Raw genomic sequence first — 23,469 nt, forward strand, 5'->3', positions numbered from 1 at the left:
ATAAGACACAGAAATAATTTAGTTTTGAAAAGAAAGGATTCTATTCAATGCACTCTTTGCATCTACCTTTTGCACCCGCCTCTGTGAGATGGCATGTTCAACGGGATATACGAAAGAACAAGAAAGATAATTCTTGACCATAACAGGTTGCCTTTGACTTAGTATTTTATGTACAACATGTTGAGGTTCATTTGGCTATTTCTTCTCATAACTATATTGGGAGGGTCTCTTATTAAAAAAATGATGCCTTGCAGAATCTAAAGTTGTTATTCTAGGTGGTCATTTAAATTGTCATTGCATATTTTTTATGGTATAACTTCTGTAGGAAATTCTGGAAAACAATAAATTTACATTGTGTCAATGTTACAATACCAGTCTGCAAAAAGTTAAGGAGCTTGCACTACAAAATATGCATGAAAGTTTTGCTGTTATATGTGCATATATGTGTGCATATGCTTATGTAAATGTCAGCTGAGAAACCGATTTTTAGTAAGACAATTTTTTATGTACTGGAAAAATTTCTACATCTCACCTTTATATCAGTAGCAGTTTAAAGACTGATTACTTGTTCATGAATCATACTTTAAATAACTCTACTTTTCACAGCCTAACTTAGACTTCTAATCATCCATGACAAAAAGGAATGGCAAGATCAGAAAATAGAACAAAAGAAAAAGTACTAAATAGTATATTTGTGGGAGGAAGTTATTAATGTTGAAAACTGAGGAAGCATAAAGTGATAGTCGTGTCTATATTAATTAGATACTGCTTAAGATACATGACTTCTGTAATTTCCTAAAAAAATAGGCATAGAAGAAAAGGAAAAGTCCTATTATTATAAATTTCTTATTATATCTTGGCCCCAATTCTCTTATGTACCCTGTTTTTATATGTCCTTATCTGTGTTCATGTTAATTCATATTGATTTAAAGTGCCTAAAATGCAGAATTAGTGCTTGTGTGATAACCTTTATATAGTCAATATCATTTACATTTTTGCTATTAGAATGATAATATAAAAATACACAAATTCCTATGTGGAATATAGGTAGAGTACCCTTTTTGTTTTTTGGGGGGCCAGGGTCATATCCAGTGATGCTCAGTATTTATTCCTGACTCTGCACTCCTGGAAGTATTTGGGGCACCATATAGGATGCCACCGACTGAATCCAAATCAGCTGCATGAAGACAAACACACTAGCCACTGTACTATTACTCCAGCTCAATAACAAAAGTACTTTACCTAAAACCTATTTCACTCCCCTTTTGGCTACTATTCCTTTGTTGCAAAGACTGGAAGGCTAAAAGCTTCCCTCTCCCAGAATCTTTTTCTATCTATGGTGCAAGACTGTGGTATGGGTTTCAACAGTGGGATAAACCTGATTGCAAAAACAAATAATATGAACAGACAGATATGATGGAGAAAATAGGAACTTTCACATACTACTGTTCTTAGTAGAATACATAAGCTATGGAGTTTAAATTTGAGTCAAGTCTTTCAGGTAGGTACTATCCTTCACTATCCTTCCTTCCTTTTTGTGGGGAATAGGGGAGAGGAAGGAGGCATGGTGGGCCATATTTATCTATGCTCAGGGCTTACTCCTTGCTCTGCTCTCTGGGATCACTCCTGGCAGGTTCTGGTGACAAAACAGGGTGCCAGGAACTGAACCTGAGTCTGCCACATGCAAGGCAACTGCTCTACCCACTGTACTGTTGCTCATGCTCTTTCCTTTCTTTTCTAAACTCGCAAAATGTAAATAATATGACAGAAATAACAAGAGGCAGACCCGTTTTTCTCACCCAAGTCCTTAGAAAGAACACCAGTGTCTATGCAAAATAATAGAGAGTTTCGAGAATACTATGTTATCAGTGGACTATATGCATAAAGAGATTATACCACTGAATAAATGGCCCTCAGGTTTTCTTTACTAGGAAGACACTAAAGATCTTTGGGAAAGTTGTTTCTAACAGTGTTGGAAACTAAAACAATATTGCAAATGTTGTTTGAAAGTGGTAAGCAATGAACAAAAACACCCTCTAAACAGGAGTGTGGTGATAAAAGATAGAGAAGTTTGCATGAAAACCCAAAAGGATTATTGAATAGGTGAAATGTTTTATTAATTGCTTCTGTTCATATTTTGTTCTTCCATCTTCTTCTAAGATAAGGGTCATCGGTCCCTTTTTTAGGCAGTGGAAAGGGATTAAATAGAGCATTTAGAGATAAGAGAGAATGAGAACAACATTGCATATGAAGAAGGTGGGAGCTAAAGTCAAATAATAGATTTAATGTGTTTAAATCCACCAAACCTAAATAATTTTGCACACAGAATATCACAGCTTGGTTCAGGCCATAAAATTGTGATCTGTACTTTGCCGGTATGTTGGAGGCAACAAAGACTTAACAGTCTAATATATGCTAGAGAAATTGGTTATATAAAGCAAGGCAAGAGGTTGGAGGGCTCCCACTCCAATTTGACAACCCCATCTTGTCTTCACACCACCTGTCACATCTATCAACATTTTTACTAATGTCAGAGTTCTTCTTTTGCTAATGAGCTGCTACACAAGAAGCATTTCTCCTCTCAGTCCGCCAGCTACAGCATAATGAGGCAGAGTGAAAGGCGTGATCTTCCCCTCAAAGTTCCACTTGGCTTTAGAAGATTATTACTGTTCTTTTTCTCTTTTGTCATAGACCAAATATTAGTTATTCAAGAGCGTGTGAGAGATTTTTTGCGCTGTTGTGACTCTGTATAACCCAAATCCTTCTCTCTCTAAAGGTAACATCCATTGTTGATTTTTGGCAATGGACTGAGTTATATCTATGGTTCAGGAAGTGGTTGTGCTATATCCCTGACAAGCACTCTCCAGTAATCTTCTCTCTTAAAAATTAGTTGCCTAACCGGTGTTGGCGTGGATGTGGGGAGAAAGGGACTCTCCTTCACTGCTGGTGGGAATGCCGACTGGTTCAGCCCTTTTGGAAAACAATATGGACGATTCTCAAAAAGTTAGAAATTGAGCTCCCATTTGACCCAGCAATACCACTCCTGGGAATATATCCCGGAGAGACAAAAAGGTATAGTAGAGATGACATCTGCATTTCCATGTTCATTGCCGCTCTGTTCACAATAGCCACAATATGGAAAAAACCAGAGTGCCCGAAAACAGATGATTGGCTAAAAAAACTCTGGTATATTTACACAATGGAATACTATGTAGCTGTCAGGAAACATGAAGTCATGAAATTTGCATACAAGTGGATCAACATGGAAAGTATCATGTTGAGTGAAATGAGTCAGAAAGAAAGAGACAGACATAGAAAGATTGCACTCATATGTGGAATATAATGTAACTGAGAAGTACAAGTTGGCAACGATGCAACTTCTGGCAGATATCTCTCTGGACTTAGTTACTAAAATACTAAATTACAGAAACCCAAAACTGAGAGGCCGCTAAGTGTGGTCACTCGACCTCACACTTCTTCATCCCCAGCAATGGAAAACAAATTACCTAATGCTTCCTTTTCAGCAGGTCTAACTTTAGGGGAGAGACTCTCCAAACAATAATAGTGAGTTTTGTTGAAATATTGTATGCAATCAAAGTGAAAGTAAAGTGAAATTTATTAGTTACACAGGCGGGGGGGGGCTTAGGGTGGGGGGGCTAGGGGCGTGGGGGTGTTTGGGGTGTGAGGGGGCGGGGTGGAGCTATACTGGGATTCTTGGTGGTGGAATATGAGCACTGGTGAAGGGATGGGTATTCGAGCATTGTATAACTGAGATTTAAACCTGAAAACTTTGTAACTTTGTAACTTTCCACAATAAAAAAAAAAAATAAAATAAAATAAAATAAAATAAATAAATAAATAAATAAAAATTAGTTGCCTACTGGAACAATAGATAGCACAGCAAGTAAGACGTTTGCCTTGCTCATTGCTGTATCAGATTTGATCCTGGCACTCTACATGGTCTCCCGAGCCTGCCAGTAGTGATACCTGAGTGCAGAATTAGAATTCCTGACAACTGCCTGACATGGGACCCAAGCACTGTAGCACTGCAGCACTGTCATCTTGTTGTTCACCGATTTGCTCGAGCGGCACCAGTGACGTCTCCATTGTGAGACTTGTTGTTACTGTTTTTGGCATATAGAATATGCCACAGGTAGCTTGCCAGGCTCTGCTATGCAGGTGGGATACTCTCAGTAGCTTGCTGGGCTCTCCAAGAGGGGTGGAGGGATTGAACCCGAATCAGCCGCATGCAAGGCAAACGCCCTACCTGCTGTGCTATCACTCCAGTCCATGGCCCCCAAACAAAACAAAAATTAGTTACTTCTTCCAAAGCTATATCGTTTTGTATTTCTGTGTAAGATCAAAAAACATATGTTTGTAAATCTCCATTTTCTCTTATTTGGCTTATAGGTATGAGGTTTTATCTGAAAGCCACTGTTTCCCAGCCCCGCAAGACTAATGACTCCTCTTTCCATTAAGAGTCAATAATTACATCACCTCTCCCAGAAAGTTCATCCTGAATGCTCAGGTTGTACAAAGCATTCTCTGGGCTTATAAACTATTTTGTGTATGCTCCCCTTTCAGTTACACCCTATTGAAATGATTGATTTTTGCAGTTTCCTCCAAACTATACCATAATGTCTTATCACGTGAAGTGTCTTATTTTTTATTCTTAGTTCTTGACACATTGATCTGAAGATGCCTTAGTGACAATGTGAGTAATCAGCATTATACCCATTTACTAATAATGGCCAACACCTGATGTTCTTTTCACTAGTTAGTATATTCTTAAAGTCTCTAATTAGAGAAAATTGAGATGAAATAGAAATTACCAAGATAATAAGAAATGAAAAATATCTATTAGCCTTTCCCCAAATTTACTCTTCAAGATCAGTGATTCTATGATAAAGTCACAAGATCTATGATAAAGTCCCTGAAGAAAACATTATTGTAGATAATTTTCCTACCATTAATCCCCAGGAAATGTTCAAACTTTTGAGAACTCACTGAAAACAATTTTTTTCTTAAGAGAGTTTCCTTACTCTTACTACTGATGGCAAGATACCCGAAAATATCTTAATTTTTGATGAGAGTTTATAAATGTTCAGTATTTTAAAATGTGCCCATATTTCAACTAAAAAGTTGGAAGTAATAGACATATGTGAAGACATATGAATGAACAATAAGCATATGAAAAAAGTGTGATTATCACTTAGTATCAGGGAAACACACTGCTTTGGAAATGTCACCTGGTCCAGCTTCCATAGGAAAAATATGGAAATTTATCATAAATGTAAAAATGGAACACCCATTTGATCCATCTATTCTAAAATATGAGATAAATCTAAGTGCCCAACAACTGATGAGTGGTAAATGAAAGTTTTATATGAACACAACAGAATCCTATGCAGCTGCATGGAGAAATGAAATCATGCAATTCACTACGATTTAGCTGGAGCTGGAGGATATCAAGTTAATTAAAATTAATCAGTGAATAAGGACAAATACAATATGATCTTGTTTGTGGTATATAGAAGAAAACAGGAGGACGGATCAAGGAGAGGATACACAGGTTACCCTTCACCCTAGAGTATGGAAATGAGAACAGAGAAGAAAAGAAATTTAGTAGGGGAGAAAAAAAGAGATGGACAGGAGGTAACAGGAGGTCAGGGGCCTCTAGAACATCTGTGAGATATACATACTACATAACCAACAACAAGCATGAGATCTAAACTACAATAGTGAAACTTAAAAATATGCCTACCTGTTAGGAGAAATGAAGTTATAAAATTTGCTTATGAATGGGTAGACATGGAGAATATCATGTAAAGTGAAATGAGTGAGAAAGAGAGGGACAGACATAGAAGGACTGCACTCATTTGTGAAGTATAGAATAAAAAATTCATATGAGGCTGACACCCAAGGACAATAGATACAAGGGTCAGAAGGATTGCCCCATAGCTGGAAGCCTACTTCATGAGCGGAGGGGAGAAGGCAGATGGAATAGAGAAGGGATCACTAAGAAAATGATGGCTAGAGAAATCAGTCAAGATAGAGATGTGTGCTGAAAGTAGATAACAGACCAAACATGATGACCTCTCAGTGTCTGTGTTGCAAGTCATAATGTCCAAAAGTAGAGAGAGAGTATGGGGAATATTGTCTGCCATGGAGGCAGGGGGAGGGTGGGAAAGGGGGGGTATACCGAGGATATTGGTGGTGGGGAGTGTGCACTGGTGAAGGGATGGGTGTTTGATCATTGTGTGATTATAACCCAAACATGAAAGCTTGTAACTGTCTCACAGTGATTCAATAAAATTTTTTTTAAATGTGCCTACCAAAAATGCAGGTGGTGTATGTGGGAACCTGGGGACATTGGTGGAGGAAAGTCAGCACTGGTGGTTGGAATGGTGTTGGAACATTGTATGCCCGAAATTCAATTATGAATAAATATGTAGATAGTGGTCCCTCAATATTTTTTAAATTTTTAATATAAAAAGTAATACTTTTAATAGAACTTTTTCTGTCTTTGAGTTTTAGCTAAAACATGAGAGCTATCAAAACTAGGTAATAAACTAAAAAGCTAAAAAAGTAGGTAATAAATATATAAGTAATGCTGCTACATATGTTGACTTATTCAGTTTGCCCAAATTTTTCACCATCAACAGCCAAGATAATAGCTAGAAATTTACTAAGATGGTCCTTGGATGTGAGGAAACTAAAAGAATGGAGTTCTATCTGTTCACTTTTCCTCTTCCCACCTACATGAACTGAAGCCAAGTGAAGAAAATGTCAAGAAAACACTCATTTTGAAATTTCCTGTGAGAGATGAGATTTTAATCTCTAAATTAAGCCATATTCTTGTTTACACATAGGAACCAGCAGGCCTTACCATGATTACCTATCAAAAAATAATTCAAAATTTTTCTCATATACCAGTCATGCAATCAAAGACCAATAGAGTCACACTAAAAAACAGGCTGGTTGTCTCCTGTCACCGTCAAGACAAGTCAGAAAGTGAGGAAACAGGGCAGAAAGTAAGGAGACTGAACAGGACGTGAGGCGACAAGGCAGAAGTGAGGAGATAAGGTAGGAAGTGAGGAGTTAAAACAGGAAATATTCCCATTTTTCAAGGTAGGAAGTGAGGAGTCAGAACAGGAAATATTCCCTCAAATGGGAATATTCCTTCAAATGGGAATATTTGGAGACAAGGCAGGAAGTGAGGAGTAAGAACAGGAAATATTCCCATTTGGCAAGGTAAAAAATGATGGGAACACACAGGAACTAAAGAAGGCAGTCCAGCTCCCCTCATCCCTACTGGGCTCTGTCCACGAGGGACTCCTGTTGGAAAGAGGAGAGTCTGGAAGAGAGGATAGAGGGTCTAGCATTGGAAAGCAGAAACTCAGGTGAGAAAGGAATAATGCAGTGAAGAGGAAGGGCCACGAAGGATCTCCCCAAAGAGTCCATTATTGTGCCCCTAAAGTTGAAGTTTATGTTACAATGCTTCTCTGTCAGAGCATTATGATTCCCAGAGCTATAAACAGTTCTCTCTTCCTCTACACCAGCATCTGGAATTATCCCAAGGGGTAAAGGAGCTTTGGGATTCATAAAATTGATATGAAAGAACCACATTGTCTATAATTTCTCCTTAACCTTAGCTAAACAGAGGGGATATACTTTGAACTATATTGGAAAAAGAAACTTTTTTTTTTTATAATTTATTTATTTTTAATTAGAGAATCACCGTGAGGGTACAGTTACAGATTTATACACTTTTGTGCTTATACTTCCCTCATACAAAGTTCGGGATCCCATCCCTTCACCAGTGCCCATTCTCCACCACCCGTAAACCCGGCGTCCCTCCCACCCTCCCCACTCCCATCTCCCCCCCACCCCACCCTGCCACTGTGGCAGGGCATTCCCTTCTGTTCTCTCTCTCTAATTAGCTGTTGTGGTTTGCAATAAAGGTGTTGAGTGGCCGCTGTGCTCAGTCTCTAGCCCTCATTCAGCCCGCAACTCCCTTCCCCCACATGGCCTTCAACTACAATGTAGTTGGTGATCGCTTCTCTGAGTTGCCCTTTCCCCGGAATGTGAGGCCAGCCGCGAAGCCATGGGGTCAACCTCCTGGTACTTATTTCTACGGTTCTTGGGTATTAGTCTCCCACTCTGATATTCTATATACCATAGATGAGTGCAGTCTTTCTATGTCTGTCTCTCTCTTTCTGACTCATTTCACTCAGCATGAAACTTTTCATGCCCATCCACTTAACTACAAAATTCTTGACTTCCTTTTTTCTAACAGCTGCATAGTATTCCATTGTATAGATGTACCAAAGTTTCCTCAACCAGTCATCCGTTTTGGGGCATTCGGGTTTTTTCCAGATTCTGGCTATTGTAAACAGTGCTGCGATGAACATACATGTGCAGATGTTGTTTCGATTGTACTTTTTTGCCTCTCTGGGATATATTCCCAGCAGTGGTATTGCTGGGTCAAATGGGAGCTCAACCTCTAGTTTTCTGAGAATCGTCCATACTGTTTTCCAAAAGGGCTGAACTAGCCGGCATTCCCACCAGCAGTGTAGAAGGGTCCCTTTCTCCCCACATCCTCTCCAACAGCGGTTGCTTTTGTTCTTTTGGATGTGTGCCAGTCTCTGTGGTGTGAGGTGGTATCTCATGGTTGTTTTGATCTGCATCTCTCTGATGATTAGTGATGCAGAGCACTTTTTCATGTGCCTTTTGGCCATTCGTATTTCTTCCTTGGTAAAGTTTCTGTTCATTTCTTCGCCCCATTTTTTGAAGGGGTTGGATGTTTTCTTCTTGTAGAGTTCAACCAGTGCTTTATATACCATTGATATCAACCCCTTATCTGATGGGTATTGTGTAAATATCCTTTCCCATTCTGTGGATAGTCTTTGGATTCTGGTCACTGTATCTCTTGCGGTGCAGAAGCTTTTTAGTTTAATGTAGTCCCATTTGTTTATCTCTGTTTTTACTAGATTGCTTAGTTCCGTGTCATCTTTGAAGATACCTTTATCTTCAATATCGTGGAGGGTTTCGCCGACCTTGTCTTCAATGTACCTTATGGTTTGTGGTCTAATGTTGAGGTCTTTAATCCATTTTGATCTGACTTTTGTGCATGGTGTCAGGTCAAGGTCTAAACCCATTTTTTTGCATGTGGTTGTCCAGTTGTGCCAGCACCATTTGTTAAAGAGGCTTTCCGTGCTCCACTTCACATCTCTTGCTCCCTTATCAAAGATTAGATGATCCTACATTTGGGGTTGTGTGTAGGGATATTCCACCCTGTTCCATTGGTCTACGGCTCTGCCTTTGTTCCAGTACCATGCTGTTTTAATTGTTACTGCTTTGTAGTAAAGATTGAGGTTGGGGAGGGTGATGCCTCCCATCATCTTGGAAAAAGAAACTTTGACGTATGGTGCAATTATCAATATTGGGAGGTAAATCTTTCTAATATCCCAGATGATAAAAAGTAGTGCAATGTGCCCAAAATATCATCAAAGGTTATGATATGGAATGGGAATAGAAAACGAAGCTATTACCTGGGTGTTCTAGTCCATAATAGAAGACAAAGTTTTCTACAAAATGACATTTTATACATTTGCATAAAAATGTCATGTCCTTTTGGGAAAGTAACATATCTATTTCCCTTCAAACTAATCTCAAAACACAGAATAAAACATCGTTATTGTAGTACTCAAGAGGGACTCAAAAAGAAATAATTTGAAATCTTAGATCAGCCTTTTGAGATTTAATGCACTACTGAGCATAAAACTATGATATAGAAATCATATCGTCAATCCTTTAGACTCTTTATTTCTCTTTCTCTCCATCTCTATCTCATTCTTTCTTTGTATTTTTTTCCTTTTTAAGCATTCTGAAAACATTTTGTACTTCAAAGTTCCTCTTGAGAAAATGATTTAAGTGACACACTTAGCAAAGCCCAAGAAACTCCAAAGATTTTACCTATAGAACCACTCCCTTTATGGAGGCCTTCTGTTCCCCAAAGTAAGAGAGTAATGTGGATAGTAAGTTAACTCTGGTCCTGTTCACCAGTGTTATAAAGGTATAAAAATAAAACTTAGACAATGCAATAGGGAATTTGATATATTTAGATGGTCACAAGCTGAATTTTGCTCGTCACTGCTATAAAGAGGTGAGGAAAAGCTTTTTAAAAACTGTTTTTAAGATGCAAGGTGTAGGGAGTTAAGATCATCCCTATAACTTGCTAAAACTGATTCTAACAATACACAGTGCCACTTTCAATCTGTTGGACTCTTATGCAACTCCACCATCGCTAGCAATGGGAGCTAGGTCAGGACTGATAAACTTTCTCCTCAAACCTTTATTTGCAAAACCTGCACAAGCTCTTTATATCCCTTCCTTGATGGTTTCTTGCTCTTTCTTTCTCTATTGTCTCTTTTTGTGTGAAGTATAGGATTCTTCTCTTCATTGTACAGCCCAATATAAAGAAAAATAAATTTTCTGAATAATGTTATTAAAATATTTTAGGACTATTCCAAAGAAGATGTTTCAGTCTAAGGAATAAGTTTTAGTAGTGTGAGTGTAATGGATTATATTTCTGGGTCTCTGAAAATACTCTGCCATTCAAAACTACTGGTAGACATAAACATTCAATTAAAAGGTACAGTTCAAAATGAATCAATATGAAACCATGATTCTTTATTTTATCCCATTATCTTGTAATATTTTCAATTCCAATAAGCAGCTTCACTGCACCATGGAGAAAATGGTAAGAATGTCTGTCTAAATATCTGCCTAAGTTTTAGTTTGCTGGCTTATATCTACCGTATGGCTTCTTAAGACAGAAGCAAGGCAGACAGAAAACAGGAACTAGTAGAAGTCACAGCAGAAGTCAAAGGAACAACTATAAGATATAGAGTATGGGATACCAAATTCACTTTCTTTATACTCCCTTCTTGCCAGTCTGGAATAGCACCAGATAATGCATCTGATATGGAATCAGATAATGCATCTGACAATTATTAACCAAAGTCTGATGCAGAACCTCAACTTGTCACATCTGGTCTAACATAAAACTCCATGACACTAAACAGAAATGTATGACCTCTGAATCATAGTTTTCCAGTTAATCAAAAAAATCATTTTGGGCTGGAGCGATAACACAGGCATTTGCCTTACACGTGGCCAACCCGGGTTTGATTTCTCTGCCCCTCTCAGAGAATCCGGCAAGCTACCGAGAGTTTATTGCCACACGGCAGAGCCTGGCAAGCTACCTGTGGTGTATTCAATATGCCAAAAACAGTAACAACAAGTCTCAAAATGGTGCCCACTCGAGCAAATAGATGAGCAACGGGTTGACAGTGATGCAGTGATACTTCAAACCTCCTTGGTTACATATTTTGAGAATAAATAGTGACTATGGTTCTTCACAATGTAAGGTATTTTAAAAAGGTATTTGAGATATATTAATAAAATTGCCATTTTTAAAGTACAGCAGAGTGAACGTAAAATGTGGTAATGTTGCACCCCAATAATTAGTAAATGATCAATCACTCTTAAAGCACAAGCATTGTTTCATAAATGTTACTTCTTACTCTGAACTACACATCAGTTAATGTCTAATCCTTAATCTGTTCTGTTCTTCCTACCCCACTTCCCACACCCTGATAGATTTGGCCATTCTATATTTAGTCTTTGCTGGGTGCTGTCTAAGGACCTAGAAATACAGTGAAAATGCAAGAGGTACTATCCCTGCCCTCAGAGTATTTGTATTTTAAAAAAGACACAGTGAACATATAGTGAATAATTATGATACTCTCAAACTTACTATAAAAATAACAAAAGAAAAGAGGTGGTGACATCAGACATAACAATAAATCAAGGAATTTTGACACTCTTGTTCGCTAATAGATCCATGGCAATTAGAAATGGCAACCAGAAAATGCTCAATAAATATTTGTCGACTCTATAAAATAATGATTGGAGATAAGGGTTCATAGCTGTTGAAATGCTTAGAAAAGCAAAGGAATTGACAAATGAAGAACACTGAGGTGTATTAGTGAAAAGGGGCCAATATAATTTTTGCATAAGAAGAACTAGGTGATAACACTGGAGAAGGAGGCATGGGCCAGACAGTATCTCTTACTAGATAACAACACACATTATCAGCTATAATAACTTATGAACCACTGATCAAAAGAATTACCACTGCAGATGGTTCACTTAAACTTCATTCCAAATTCTGAGAAAATATTCTCTCCCTATGCACCATCTCCTTCATATTGTGATTTACTAGCACTTCATGTACATCACAAAATCTCAAGTAACTGCTTGGAACATTTTTACTCAAAATATTGCTGAGCCTCTCTCAATCCAGACCTACAACTCACCCCTCTGACATTACCCCCCATTTTCACCCACTGTCTTCCCTTCTTCTCACTTGGTCTCTGTTTTCATTGTATAGGATATCTTTGTCTCTTCTAAATCGTAAGCACAATGTGGGCAGAAACTGCGCCTATTTTCTCACCATGGTAGGAGTTCAGTAAATACTTTCTGAAGTATAGTAACTCTAGTCTTGATTTAAAACAAATGGACTGAGATGTAAATCCATGGTGGAGGATACAGTCATAACTTCTCTTATTTTTAGATTTAGTAACAATTAACTCTGTTGACTTGATAACTATATCTCATCTCACAATGGTGTTTTCTAGAATAAGGAAAAGAAAGTGGATGTACTTGGATCTTTTGACAACTTGATCTGCAAGTTGTTTAACTTTGCCTGTGCCTAGGGGAGAGAATGGGGAAGGACACCCTTATTACTGGTGATCAGACTTTAAGTGGGGATGGAAAAGAAAGAGCAAGGAAGTCTTAAAGTTCTCTGGGATTTTTAAGTAGTATATCCACTATATTTAAATTTTTTAACCAAAACTCATCAGGTATATTTATATCTCTGGGAATATTGTGGAAGTTAGCTTTATTTCCCGTTTCAGAGAAAAACTAAAAAGCATATGCATGAGAAGACAAGCAACCTTGGTTGAAAAAAAGGTCAGTTAATGACAGAAGATACATTGACCACACAATCATTACTTATTAGGATAATTATTTTTATTAAATATTTTTAAATTAGAGGGAGTCATAGGGAAGAAGTTAACATGTGTATTTTTTTCTAACATCAATACTGCCATTGATGAACAGATCCATTTAGTTTTAATTTCATTTAGTTTAGATTTAGTTTCACTCTGAGAGAGCAGACAATGGCCAGTTTTCCTCCAGCTGGCTTATTTTACAAGCATTAATGAACAATTAACCAACACTGGCACTCTTTCCGTCTGTAATCCTGTAGTAGGATCACTAATCTCTACCACTAGCAGCTAATGATGAAGGTCTCTTAAGCTTCACTTCTTATCTCAGCCAGTTCTTAATACTTGCATAAGTATGCTTTCTGAGGAAGGGGGCCCCCAACTGCTATGCACCCCTGAGAACAAAAGCCCAGAGACATTTTTGAAGGGGTTTCTGTTCAATAACACTTCTATGCTTATGTTTGCCTTCCTCCTACAACAAACACCAGTGATCGACAGAGGGCTCTGAGGGTCACAGGACTCTGTGTTTCCATACTTCTAATACTTATAAGAAGGTATTCAGATGGTATTATACATAACCCCACCCCAAGTGCACAGGCAGACACCCTAAAGTGGGGAGGGAAATGTGAACTAAATAGAATCAAACAGTATTTTTCTCCATGAGTCAGCTTTGATTTGGTATTGAATAATGCTGAGTCTGAAACCACATTGTCATTAAAAAATGTATAGGGAAGAAGCAGATTTATTCAGAAAACCCCACACAAGATAGGTCTCCATTTCTCTGAATTTCATACAACTTATATTTAATTATCTCTCTCTAGCGGGGCAGAAAACAATTCACCATTTCATTAGGACTCCTCCATGGAGTCAAGATGTAAAGAAAGTTGTGTGACCAAGATACTAAAAAATAAATTTCAACCGTAGGATGGCACAACTGTCAGATAATAGTTTGAGCTGAAATGACATAGTTTTCATTAGCAACTACTTTGCAGATTCTTGAAATTCATTCAGGGAAAGTTGCACTCAAGATTTAAATCCAAGAATAAACTACTGGGGAAACTTTTGTGAACACAGATCTGGCTGGATTTTGGACATTGGGAGATAAGGAGGAAGAGAAGCAGCAAAGACGCCAGTCACATGCTGCATCATTTCAAATACAAGAACAAAACCAACAATAGTATGTGCCCATCTGGGACAAAATTGCAACATTTGGGCATTTTATATATTTGGCATCATTGGAAGGTTAAGGATTATTATAAACAGTTCGTATTTGAAAACAGCAAAATTACTGAGGCTATGCAGGGTCTAAGAGAATATGAAGGCTCTAACGTGGAACGAAGTACTGTGACATGTTTGAAGGGAGGTATCCTGAGACTATCTCTCTAGAAGAAGAAAGAGAAGGAGAACGGAAATTCGTGCTGCCAATGTGCAGTAAATCACTTGCTGCATGTGTTTCTGTCTTCCACAAGTTCTAACTGCCTGTAATACACTATAATTTGGGTTCTTGAAAGTGTATGATTCTGTAAAAGAAAGCTATTTTTAGAGCATTCACCTGGAAGAATCTTTTTCATTAACCACCCACTTTTTCATTTCTACATTTAGAATTCTGAAAATGCACCACGTGTTTTCCCTCTAGCCTTCAAAACTGTGTGCAGTTGGAAAGGAAGCTTAGTGGCCAAAGTCCTGGTCTGTAAGTTTGGAAGCTGGAAGCTGAGTCTTATTCACACACAGCCCCTGACCCTTGTGTGATTTCTACAAGTCACTTAACCTCTCTGCCCTCTGCTTCCTCATTCATTCCACAGACACAATACTACCTACCCCTCCCCACCTCCTGCAGCCTAGAAAGTGAATGAGCTATGTCTGCAAAACATTTGAAAAGTCGGTGCTAGGCTCAACAGTATATGACATTGTTAAAGGCCTTCAGCAGTCTACACACATAAAGGAAATAGGAATAGAGGGGTTGGAGTGATAGCATAGCAGGTAGGGTGTTTGCCTTGCACCTGGGTTCGATTCCCAGCATCCCATATGGTCCCCTGAGCACCTCCAGGAGTAATTCCTGAGTGCAAAGCCAGGAGTAAACCCTGGGCATTGCTGGGTGTGACCCCCCCCAAAAAAAAAGAAAAGAAAATAGGAATAGACCATAAGACAGGGGAACATGAAACTCAGGAAAACTTGCAACTAAAAATTTTGCAGCCAGTTGCTTAGAAATCAAAACTTGGGGGTAGATTTGTTTTTTTTTTTTAAAATGAATCATTAGACTGATTTTATTAACTTAAGACTGCAGACATGAATAGTGAAGTGCAAAGGGCATGGATTAAATTGTGCTGTCCATAAATTGCTTATATAATCTCAAGTAATTCAAGGAAGAATTATTATAAGATTTACTTCACTCACTCTTAGAAATGTGTTCTCTTTATTGCTTAAAAATTGCTCATTTCTCCTCCTTATCATTCCACATATGAGTTCCCACCACCGCCCACTATTCACTTAAATCCTACCATCTTTGCAATCCAATTTGTGTCTCAGCTCTCTCCTTCAACAAGTACTCAGAACCACAAATTCCATACATACAGATGTTCGTACATACCATATATACATATATATATACACATATATCCTGCATTATTTTAAAATAAACCTACACGTAATAAAAGTTCAACACACTCTTACATGTTTTGGTAAAAAAGAATCCTATAAAGAAAAGCACTTCCTTGAATACACCACTATTTCTACTGACTCAGAACCATTGAATATGCCAGTCTCTGTTCCTGCTTCCTTGCCCCTCCCTCTGATCTAGCCCCTGTTTTCGAAGACCTGGCTCTTTCTTGTCCTTCTTTTCTCAATTTGAGAGTATTCTGTTCAGAGACCTATATTGACCACCCATTCTAAAGCAGCCTCTTTGCCTCCACTCTATGTTCACCTATTCTCTTCCCTAAATAGCAGTCATCACAGTTTGTAGCCATACATTTCTTCTCTATTATCTGATATAATATTTTATTGTCTGGCATATTATCGGAAATCACACAGCATCTTATTATCTGACATATTATCTGAAAATATCTATTTTATTTCAGTATTATCTGGCAAAAATGGAATGCATATGTTTTGGTTCTAGAACATATGAACCCTTCATGTATACATACATATGCATACAACATCCCAATACCACACCCTTCACCAAAGTGTCCACTTCCCTGTACCACTGTCTCAGGCACCTTTCACTTTTCAGCAAGAGAAGTATCTGTTTTGCTCACCGACACAAAGTGCTTGCTCAATTAATTAATTATGTCATAAATTAATCTTTTAACCACTTAGGTGTCCCAGAACGTATTCCACTGCTCTCATTGTTTCCCCAACATACATCACTTTCAACCAATATTGCAATTTTTTTTTATAAACCTCTTCCAAAAGGAGTCCAATATATTCTATAGGAGTTCCTGTGATAATTTAGTTTTTTATTTTCTAATCTCTCCTTATCTAAAGCTTGTGGTAAAGATGCAGTCTGGAAGGAGAACAGTGAAGCAAAAATACAAGTTCTGTTTCCTAAAGATCCCATCCCACAAAAAAGCATCCCACAGGCAGATCCCAAGAATTTTGCTTTCTTAACCAAGATTACCATTTTACCTACTCGAGACACTTTGTGATAGAATGAATGTGGCCTTTCTGGTCAAACTTCTACTTACATGTCTTAGTAAGAAGCATGTTTTTCTGACAGGAAGGTAGTGAAACTCCAGGATTGGTTAGTCCAGAGGCTTAATTTTGCTATTAGAAACTCAGTTCTTTCCACTCTGACAATCTCAGCACACTGGCAATCAATTAGCAAGGCCACATGTTTGCAAATATCACATCTTCATGTACAAATATCCAAAATGTCAGCAGATTTTCTTTCATATTCAGTTTTCATTGCCTAGATCTAGATTGAACAGGCAACTCTCAATGTATAGGTTGGTTGAAAATTAATTTTTATGATTGGTCTGGACTAATCACCATAATCAAACTAAAGACCAACGCTACCTCAACTGGTGCATAAAAAGCATTTTGAATAGAAGCCCACTGTGTTTGCTACAGCCATGTAGTGGAGGTAACTGAGACATTAAATGTCTATAAGTTAGACATAATTTAGATACATTCATCTGTTAGTAAAATATTTCCTTGGGAACCGGTCTCTTTTGAAGTGGCAGAAAGATGTTCCTTCTTTCTTTTTGTTGGAAAGATTTTAGGTCACACTCAGCGATGGTCAGGAGTTATTCCTGGCTCTGCACTTAGGAATTACTCTTGGAGAAGCCTCGGGGACTATATGAGTTGCCGGAAAAAAAAACAGTGTTGGGCACCGGCAAGGCAAGCATATTACCTGCTATACTATCTCTCCTGTCCCAGATGTTGCTTTTTTCATAAAATTGGCAGAATATTTTGTGTCTTCTATGGATCTGGAAAGTTGCTCCTTCTTCAATTAAGGACAAAGAGTTAAATTATGAGGTGGTCAGACTAGCTATAGGAAGAATTGAACTCTTAATAACAATTTTTAAAATCACAATGAGTCATTTCCATGCTCTTAAATTGCCATAACTCTTTAATTAGTTGGACTGGCTGGAGTGATAGCACAGCAGGTAGGGTGTTTGCCTTGCACGCGGCCGACCCGGGTTTGATTACTCCATCCCTCTCGAAGAGCCCAGCAAGATACCCATGGCGTATTTGATATGCCAAAAACAGTAACAAGTCTCACAATGGAGACATTACTGGTTTCAGCTTAAGCAAATCAATAAACAAGGGGACGACAGTGCTACAGTGCTTCTTAATAGATTATACAATCATCCTAACAGATTAATAGATTCTTAAATGATTCTTAAATTAAGAAACTGAATGATTGATCACCTGATTTTTGTCAATATGCCTCAGGAACTGTGCCAGGTTCTGATTTAACAATAACAAAAACTGAATAAAGTGTCCCTGTTTTCAAGAAACTTCCAATGTGATAAGAAGGCAGAGTTATTGCACATGAGCCAAATAAGTGCTAAATTGTGTCATATTTAAATAGCTGAGATAGAAATGCAGAGAAGAGAAAGGGCATGGACTAGAATATAAAACAATCCAAAAGTATGGTTTTCTCTATTCAGAAACCATGTACTTGAGGGCTACCCACCAATCTTGCTTTCATTCCTGCCCACCCAACTAGACAGAAACTATTCAAATTCAACCCATCTATTCAACCAGTCCACTGGGTTCATGTTTATAACTTGTTGTCACCCAAGGAAATAATAATTATCTATTTTTAAAAATGACAAAACACAATCCCTTATATCAATATTTAACTAAGACTTCTATGTCTTGGAGTGATTCTAGGAATACCAGTAGATTCCAAGGTTTTTTTCTGAAATTCAAATCTACTAAGACTTAGATCTGGGCGGCTTCCCCACAGTCCCCCCACCTCACCCTACCCCACACCTTTTGTCTGAGAATTTCTCTTTATCCTGTTCTTTTGTTGATTCATCTAACCCATCATCAATTCCACAAAAAGAATATTTCAGTATAGAAGAGGATATAAAACTTGTATATGCATAATCAAGATAAAAAGGTGTTAATTGCCTCATGAGAAGTGCAGATGAAGTGCTATGAGATCACTTCTAGCCAGAGAAAGTCAGTAAGAACTCTATAGATAATATGATCTAAACTTGAGATAGATGGAAATGGAACAGGTAAAAAATGATGGAGGGAAGCATTATTAAAGCTTTGTTAAAGAAGATTTTAAAACTTCTACACATACATACACATATAAGGGGGAGAATTAGAATAGCTTGATTTGGTAGGAAATCAAAGAATTAGAGTTAAAAATACAAACATAAACTTGGAAAGCAGAGCAGAAGAAACTGGACTTAATTGCTGGAATTTCAAGAAGTCAAAGAAACTTTATAAGGAAATAAAGTGATGGCTTGCCACATAATTTTTAGCTGTAGGTGCCAAACAAAAGGGATGCTTATCAATTGGATCTTTTACTAATGTTTTCTTTATTTTGAATATTTAAAATAGGCACATTTTAAGTATACCTACAAGATTTACCTTTAATTTTCATTTTTATAACTTATCTTCTCTTTGAAAATGAATTTTATTGCTAGCACTATGGTCCTACTAGAATGTTCCCACTATGTCTTGGCTGTGTCATGTCATCAACCTAAAAATAAATGCTAATTAACAGGGTTATTTCTAACTTACATTGTTAGAAGAGAAGAAAACAGTGATGAAACACATATAGAGAATCAAATTAACCAAGGATGGAACCAAATTCTAGTTCAAAATTCCCACCTCACAGATATTCAATTCACTAAATAGTCTCTCTTTTCTAAATCAGATAGTCATTATCCAAATTTCCTATCCCTGATGTGATAATATAGTGTGATGAGACATGCCCCAACAGAACATAAATTGACTTTTTGAGTTTAGATGCAACATAGAGTGTGTGGATGGTAAAGCAAATATCTCACTCTATTATCTGTTGTCTCTGAACCAACAGATTACATGGTTCACTGGCTAGCTGAATAACTTTTAGACAGTTTGCTCATGTCTATTTACACATATTCCACAGAAATATATTAACAACTGAGGAACAGCTGTAAAAATTATGTGGCAAGATGGATAGATGAGAGCAACAATCTCTTCGTGCACATTTTTTGTGGTTAAGACAGTTTTACATGATCAAGGAAATGGGGAAAAACACACATAAGCACATTGGTATGTTACTGTTACCACAAAGTGTGAATTCTATACTGTAATTGAGGCAGTCAAAAATATATCATAAAATATTCTGGAGATGCCTTCCATCAATCTGGAATAATACTATATTTTTATAGCAATGAACTTAAACTCTTTGTTCATACTCTAAAATATTCAACTACTGTATTTATTCTTTCTAAAGCCACAGTTTATAGTCATATTTATATATAAATAATGGAAGTTTTCTCATGTTTATTTTTATTTAATAGTAAAAGTTTCTCAAATCAACACTCAAATTTAATCTCATCACCACATCACATGTATCTACCAGATACAAACAAAAATAGTAGTGGGATTTTGATCAATAAGTATTTTTGCCTAAAAGATTGGTAGTAGTAGTGTAGTATGTCAAACTTTCTTCACACAATCAATGCTTAACACAATACAAAATTTCCATCTGACCATGTGCAGGGAAATGAACAGTTTGACAATATTAGGATGTGTCGCTCTATTCTCCAGTAAAGAAAACGCTCCAGGGACACATAAGCTTAAAAATCTTATGTACTACATCCTTCCTCAAAGAATTAAAAAGCAGTTTATACCACATTCTTTTCCAAAGACTCAAGCATACCTTCTAGAAGTACAATCTTTTTTGGGCTTTCCTGATGCTTCTAGTTTTGCTCTTTTTCTGGTGCCTATTTCCTCGATCTCTCTATAAACCTATCCCCACTTAATAACTATGAGATATTAGAGTTGTCTATAGCTTAGTAGTCATATTTTTGTTTACTACATTCTCTCAGTAAGTAATCATTTCAGTTATATCTGAGAATTCTTCAAAGGATCATTTGCTTAGAATTTCAGACACAGCCATCTTTCCCCTTGAGAGTTTCTCTTGAGTAGTTCCTCCAATTCAATCAATATCTAAAATAACCAAATACAGTTCCAACTCTGACCTTTCTTATTGTAGGCGTGACACCATATATTTTCCAAATAAACAAGTCAGAGGAACCCTGGAAAATTCTTGACATTTTAATCTTCCTAATTTCCAATATACAATCTATCCCAAACTATGATTGTTTCACTTTTCCACATGAGTCAGCTGCTATTTCCAGCCACACTACCACAATTTCCTATAGGAATTTTGCAGTATCTGATAGCTAGTCCTCCACTGATTTCTTTATAGCAAAACAAAAATAGTGTTTTTAAATATGAATTTTAGTGGTTGTTAAAACTCTTCAGAGTCTTGTTATTGATCTTAGGATAAAACTAAAATCCTTATAGGATATTTTATTCACGTATTCTCTAATGTGTCTAAAACACTTTTGGACACAAAAGTGATCCTTTGAAAATAAACTGAACCAAAATCCAACACTGAAATGACTAGGTTCTTTGATAATTTTGACTCACAAAACAAATCGAATAAGGAAAACCCAGGTCTCAAAGGGTCTCAAAGAAAGGAAACCTCAGGACCATTTCGTATTACTTAAAGATCCTCTAGACAAGAAGTCTATTTATTACGTTAACCTCAATATTACAAATTCCAGGCCAATAGATAATCAGATTCTGTAGTCAACAATTTTCAAAGCATTTCCAAAGTTCAAGTCTTATATTTCATGCCTAGGAGTGTGTTCTTAGAAACATAAGAGACCTGAAGGCCACTCAATACCTCTATTGCAAACTACCAAAAAAAACAGAGAACAAAAGGGAATGCCCTGCCCCTGTGGCAGAGGCAGGGTGGGGTGGTGGGGGATGGGGAGGGGATGGTGGAAGGGATACTGGGAATATCAGTGGAGGAGAATGCACACTGGTGGAGGGATGGGTAAACAATCACTGTATGACTGAAATGCAAACACAAAAGTTCATAAGTTTGTAACTGTACCTCACAGTGATTCGCTAATTAAAAAAAAGAGAGAGACCATTTCTGAGGAGCCAATAAAATCTTACTAAATTTATTATTGAAAGAGTTTGTATACTGTACTTCCTATACTATCAAATAAATAGCAAATGTCACTGGATTGTCTGCCCAAGCTAGAAAATATTACAACAGGAAGATCCAACTTCTCAGTATCTTCCAGTATGTCACTATGCTGAGGACCCTTTGACATGTGAAAAAGCCTTAAACCTGCCTAGACCTTTAAAACCCCATTCCAGGGGATGGGAGACAAGTTCAGAGAGATGGAACACATGAATGTTTGATCATCCAACCCATAAGTCCACACACTATATCATGAGCCCCCAGTACCATGAGGAGCACCCACCCCCCAAAATAAATAAAACCAGATTTTATTCTTACCTCTTATTGCTTTACTTAAATCTGTAAACAAAGATGCCTGTTCATTGTTCAAATGTCTTATGTCAATTCTGAGGAAGGAAGTGAGATAATTCTAACAGTCCCTAGGCATTCTTGTTTTCCCCAACAAGGACAAGGAAAATTAAACCTAAAAAATAAATCAAAAATTTTTTTCCTTTTTTCATTTTAAATAGTTATCTCTTCTTTCATGCTGCCCATAACTTAGACATCATTTAAAATATACAATTAAAATCAAAATTGTTTATAACTCAATTGTTTTAAGCTGCTCTTTGTTCAAAGGGGCATAAATAAGTGCTGGCCATAGAAGCCAATTATTCTACTTTAGACCAAAATACTTATCAAATCCAAACTTATATCTACCTAAACTTTACATCTTTTGCATTTGATATGCAAGTGATCTAGAGCTCACAGTTATTTTTATCTTTGGCATAATACCTATGAAACTTTTCTTACTACAAAGAAAAAATGTATGAACACATATGCTTTCCAATGAGAGCTTACAATGATTTACAAGCTTTATTTCAATGTATATTAGTATTGCTATTTGGTTGTTGGTCTAGTTACTTAAAGCCAAGTCTTAAAAGCCAGGGCCAGGACTAATTACCTTTCCTTTTACTGCTGCTGCAAAAGCTGCAGACTCTAAGGATAATCTTCAGAAGCTTGGCTTTGTTGCTAGAGCAACCAACCCAACTTTAAGCATTTTTCAATATATTCCTTTGAAGTATTTTAAACAACAATAAGATATAACTGATTTATCCCATCCCAACAAGGACTAAGCTTATTTTTACAAATCTGATCTAGTTATAAGAAAATTTAGAATCTAGTTTAGTAGGGATTTGCAACAACAAACGGTCTTTGTGTGGAAACTGCATGGCATGTGCCACCTTTAGGCCAGCATCCGTTTCCCCAGGGTGAGTGGTCACAGTCAAAAGGAGAAGATTGATAAGAAAATGTCTGCTTCTTCAGCTCAGACCCTGCAGTCATCTCAGAATTTAAATTCATCACAGACTAATTTTATAATGCTCGATTTTTGTTTTCTTAAACTGATATGAAGATAGTCAGCTTTCCAATTTCAATAAACATTACAAAACCAGAGTATCTAGTTTGAATTTAATATTATGAAATTAAAGCAACAAAATTTCCCAAATAATGATATCATGTTCTCCGTTAATATTATATTTTGTTTTTTTTCTATTTTATTGATTTACATTCTATTGAGAATTCTGGAACCAGAGAAATAGTACAATAGCCTTGTACTATTGTACTATTTCTACTATTACTACCAAGGCAAGTAGGACAGTTGCCTTGCATGTAGTTGACCCAGGTTCAATCTCTAGCACCACATATGGTCCCCCCAAGTACCAGGAGTGATTCCTG

Source organism: Sorex araneus, chromosome 5 (assembly GCF_027595985.1).
Source record: "Sorex araneus isolate mSorAra2 chromosome 5, mSorAra2.pri, whole genome shotgun sequence".
Classification (NCBI taxonomy): domain Eukaryota; kingdom Metazoa; phylum Chordata; class Mammalia; order Eulipotyphla; family Soricidae; genus Sorex; species Sorex araneus.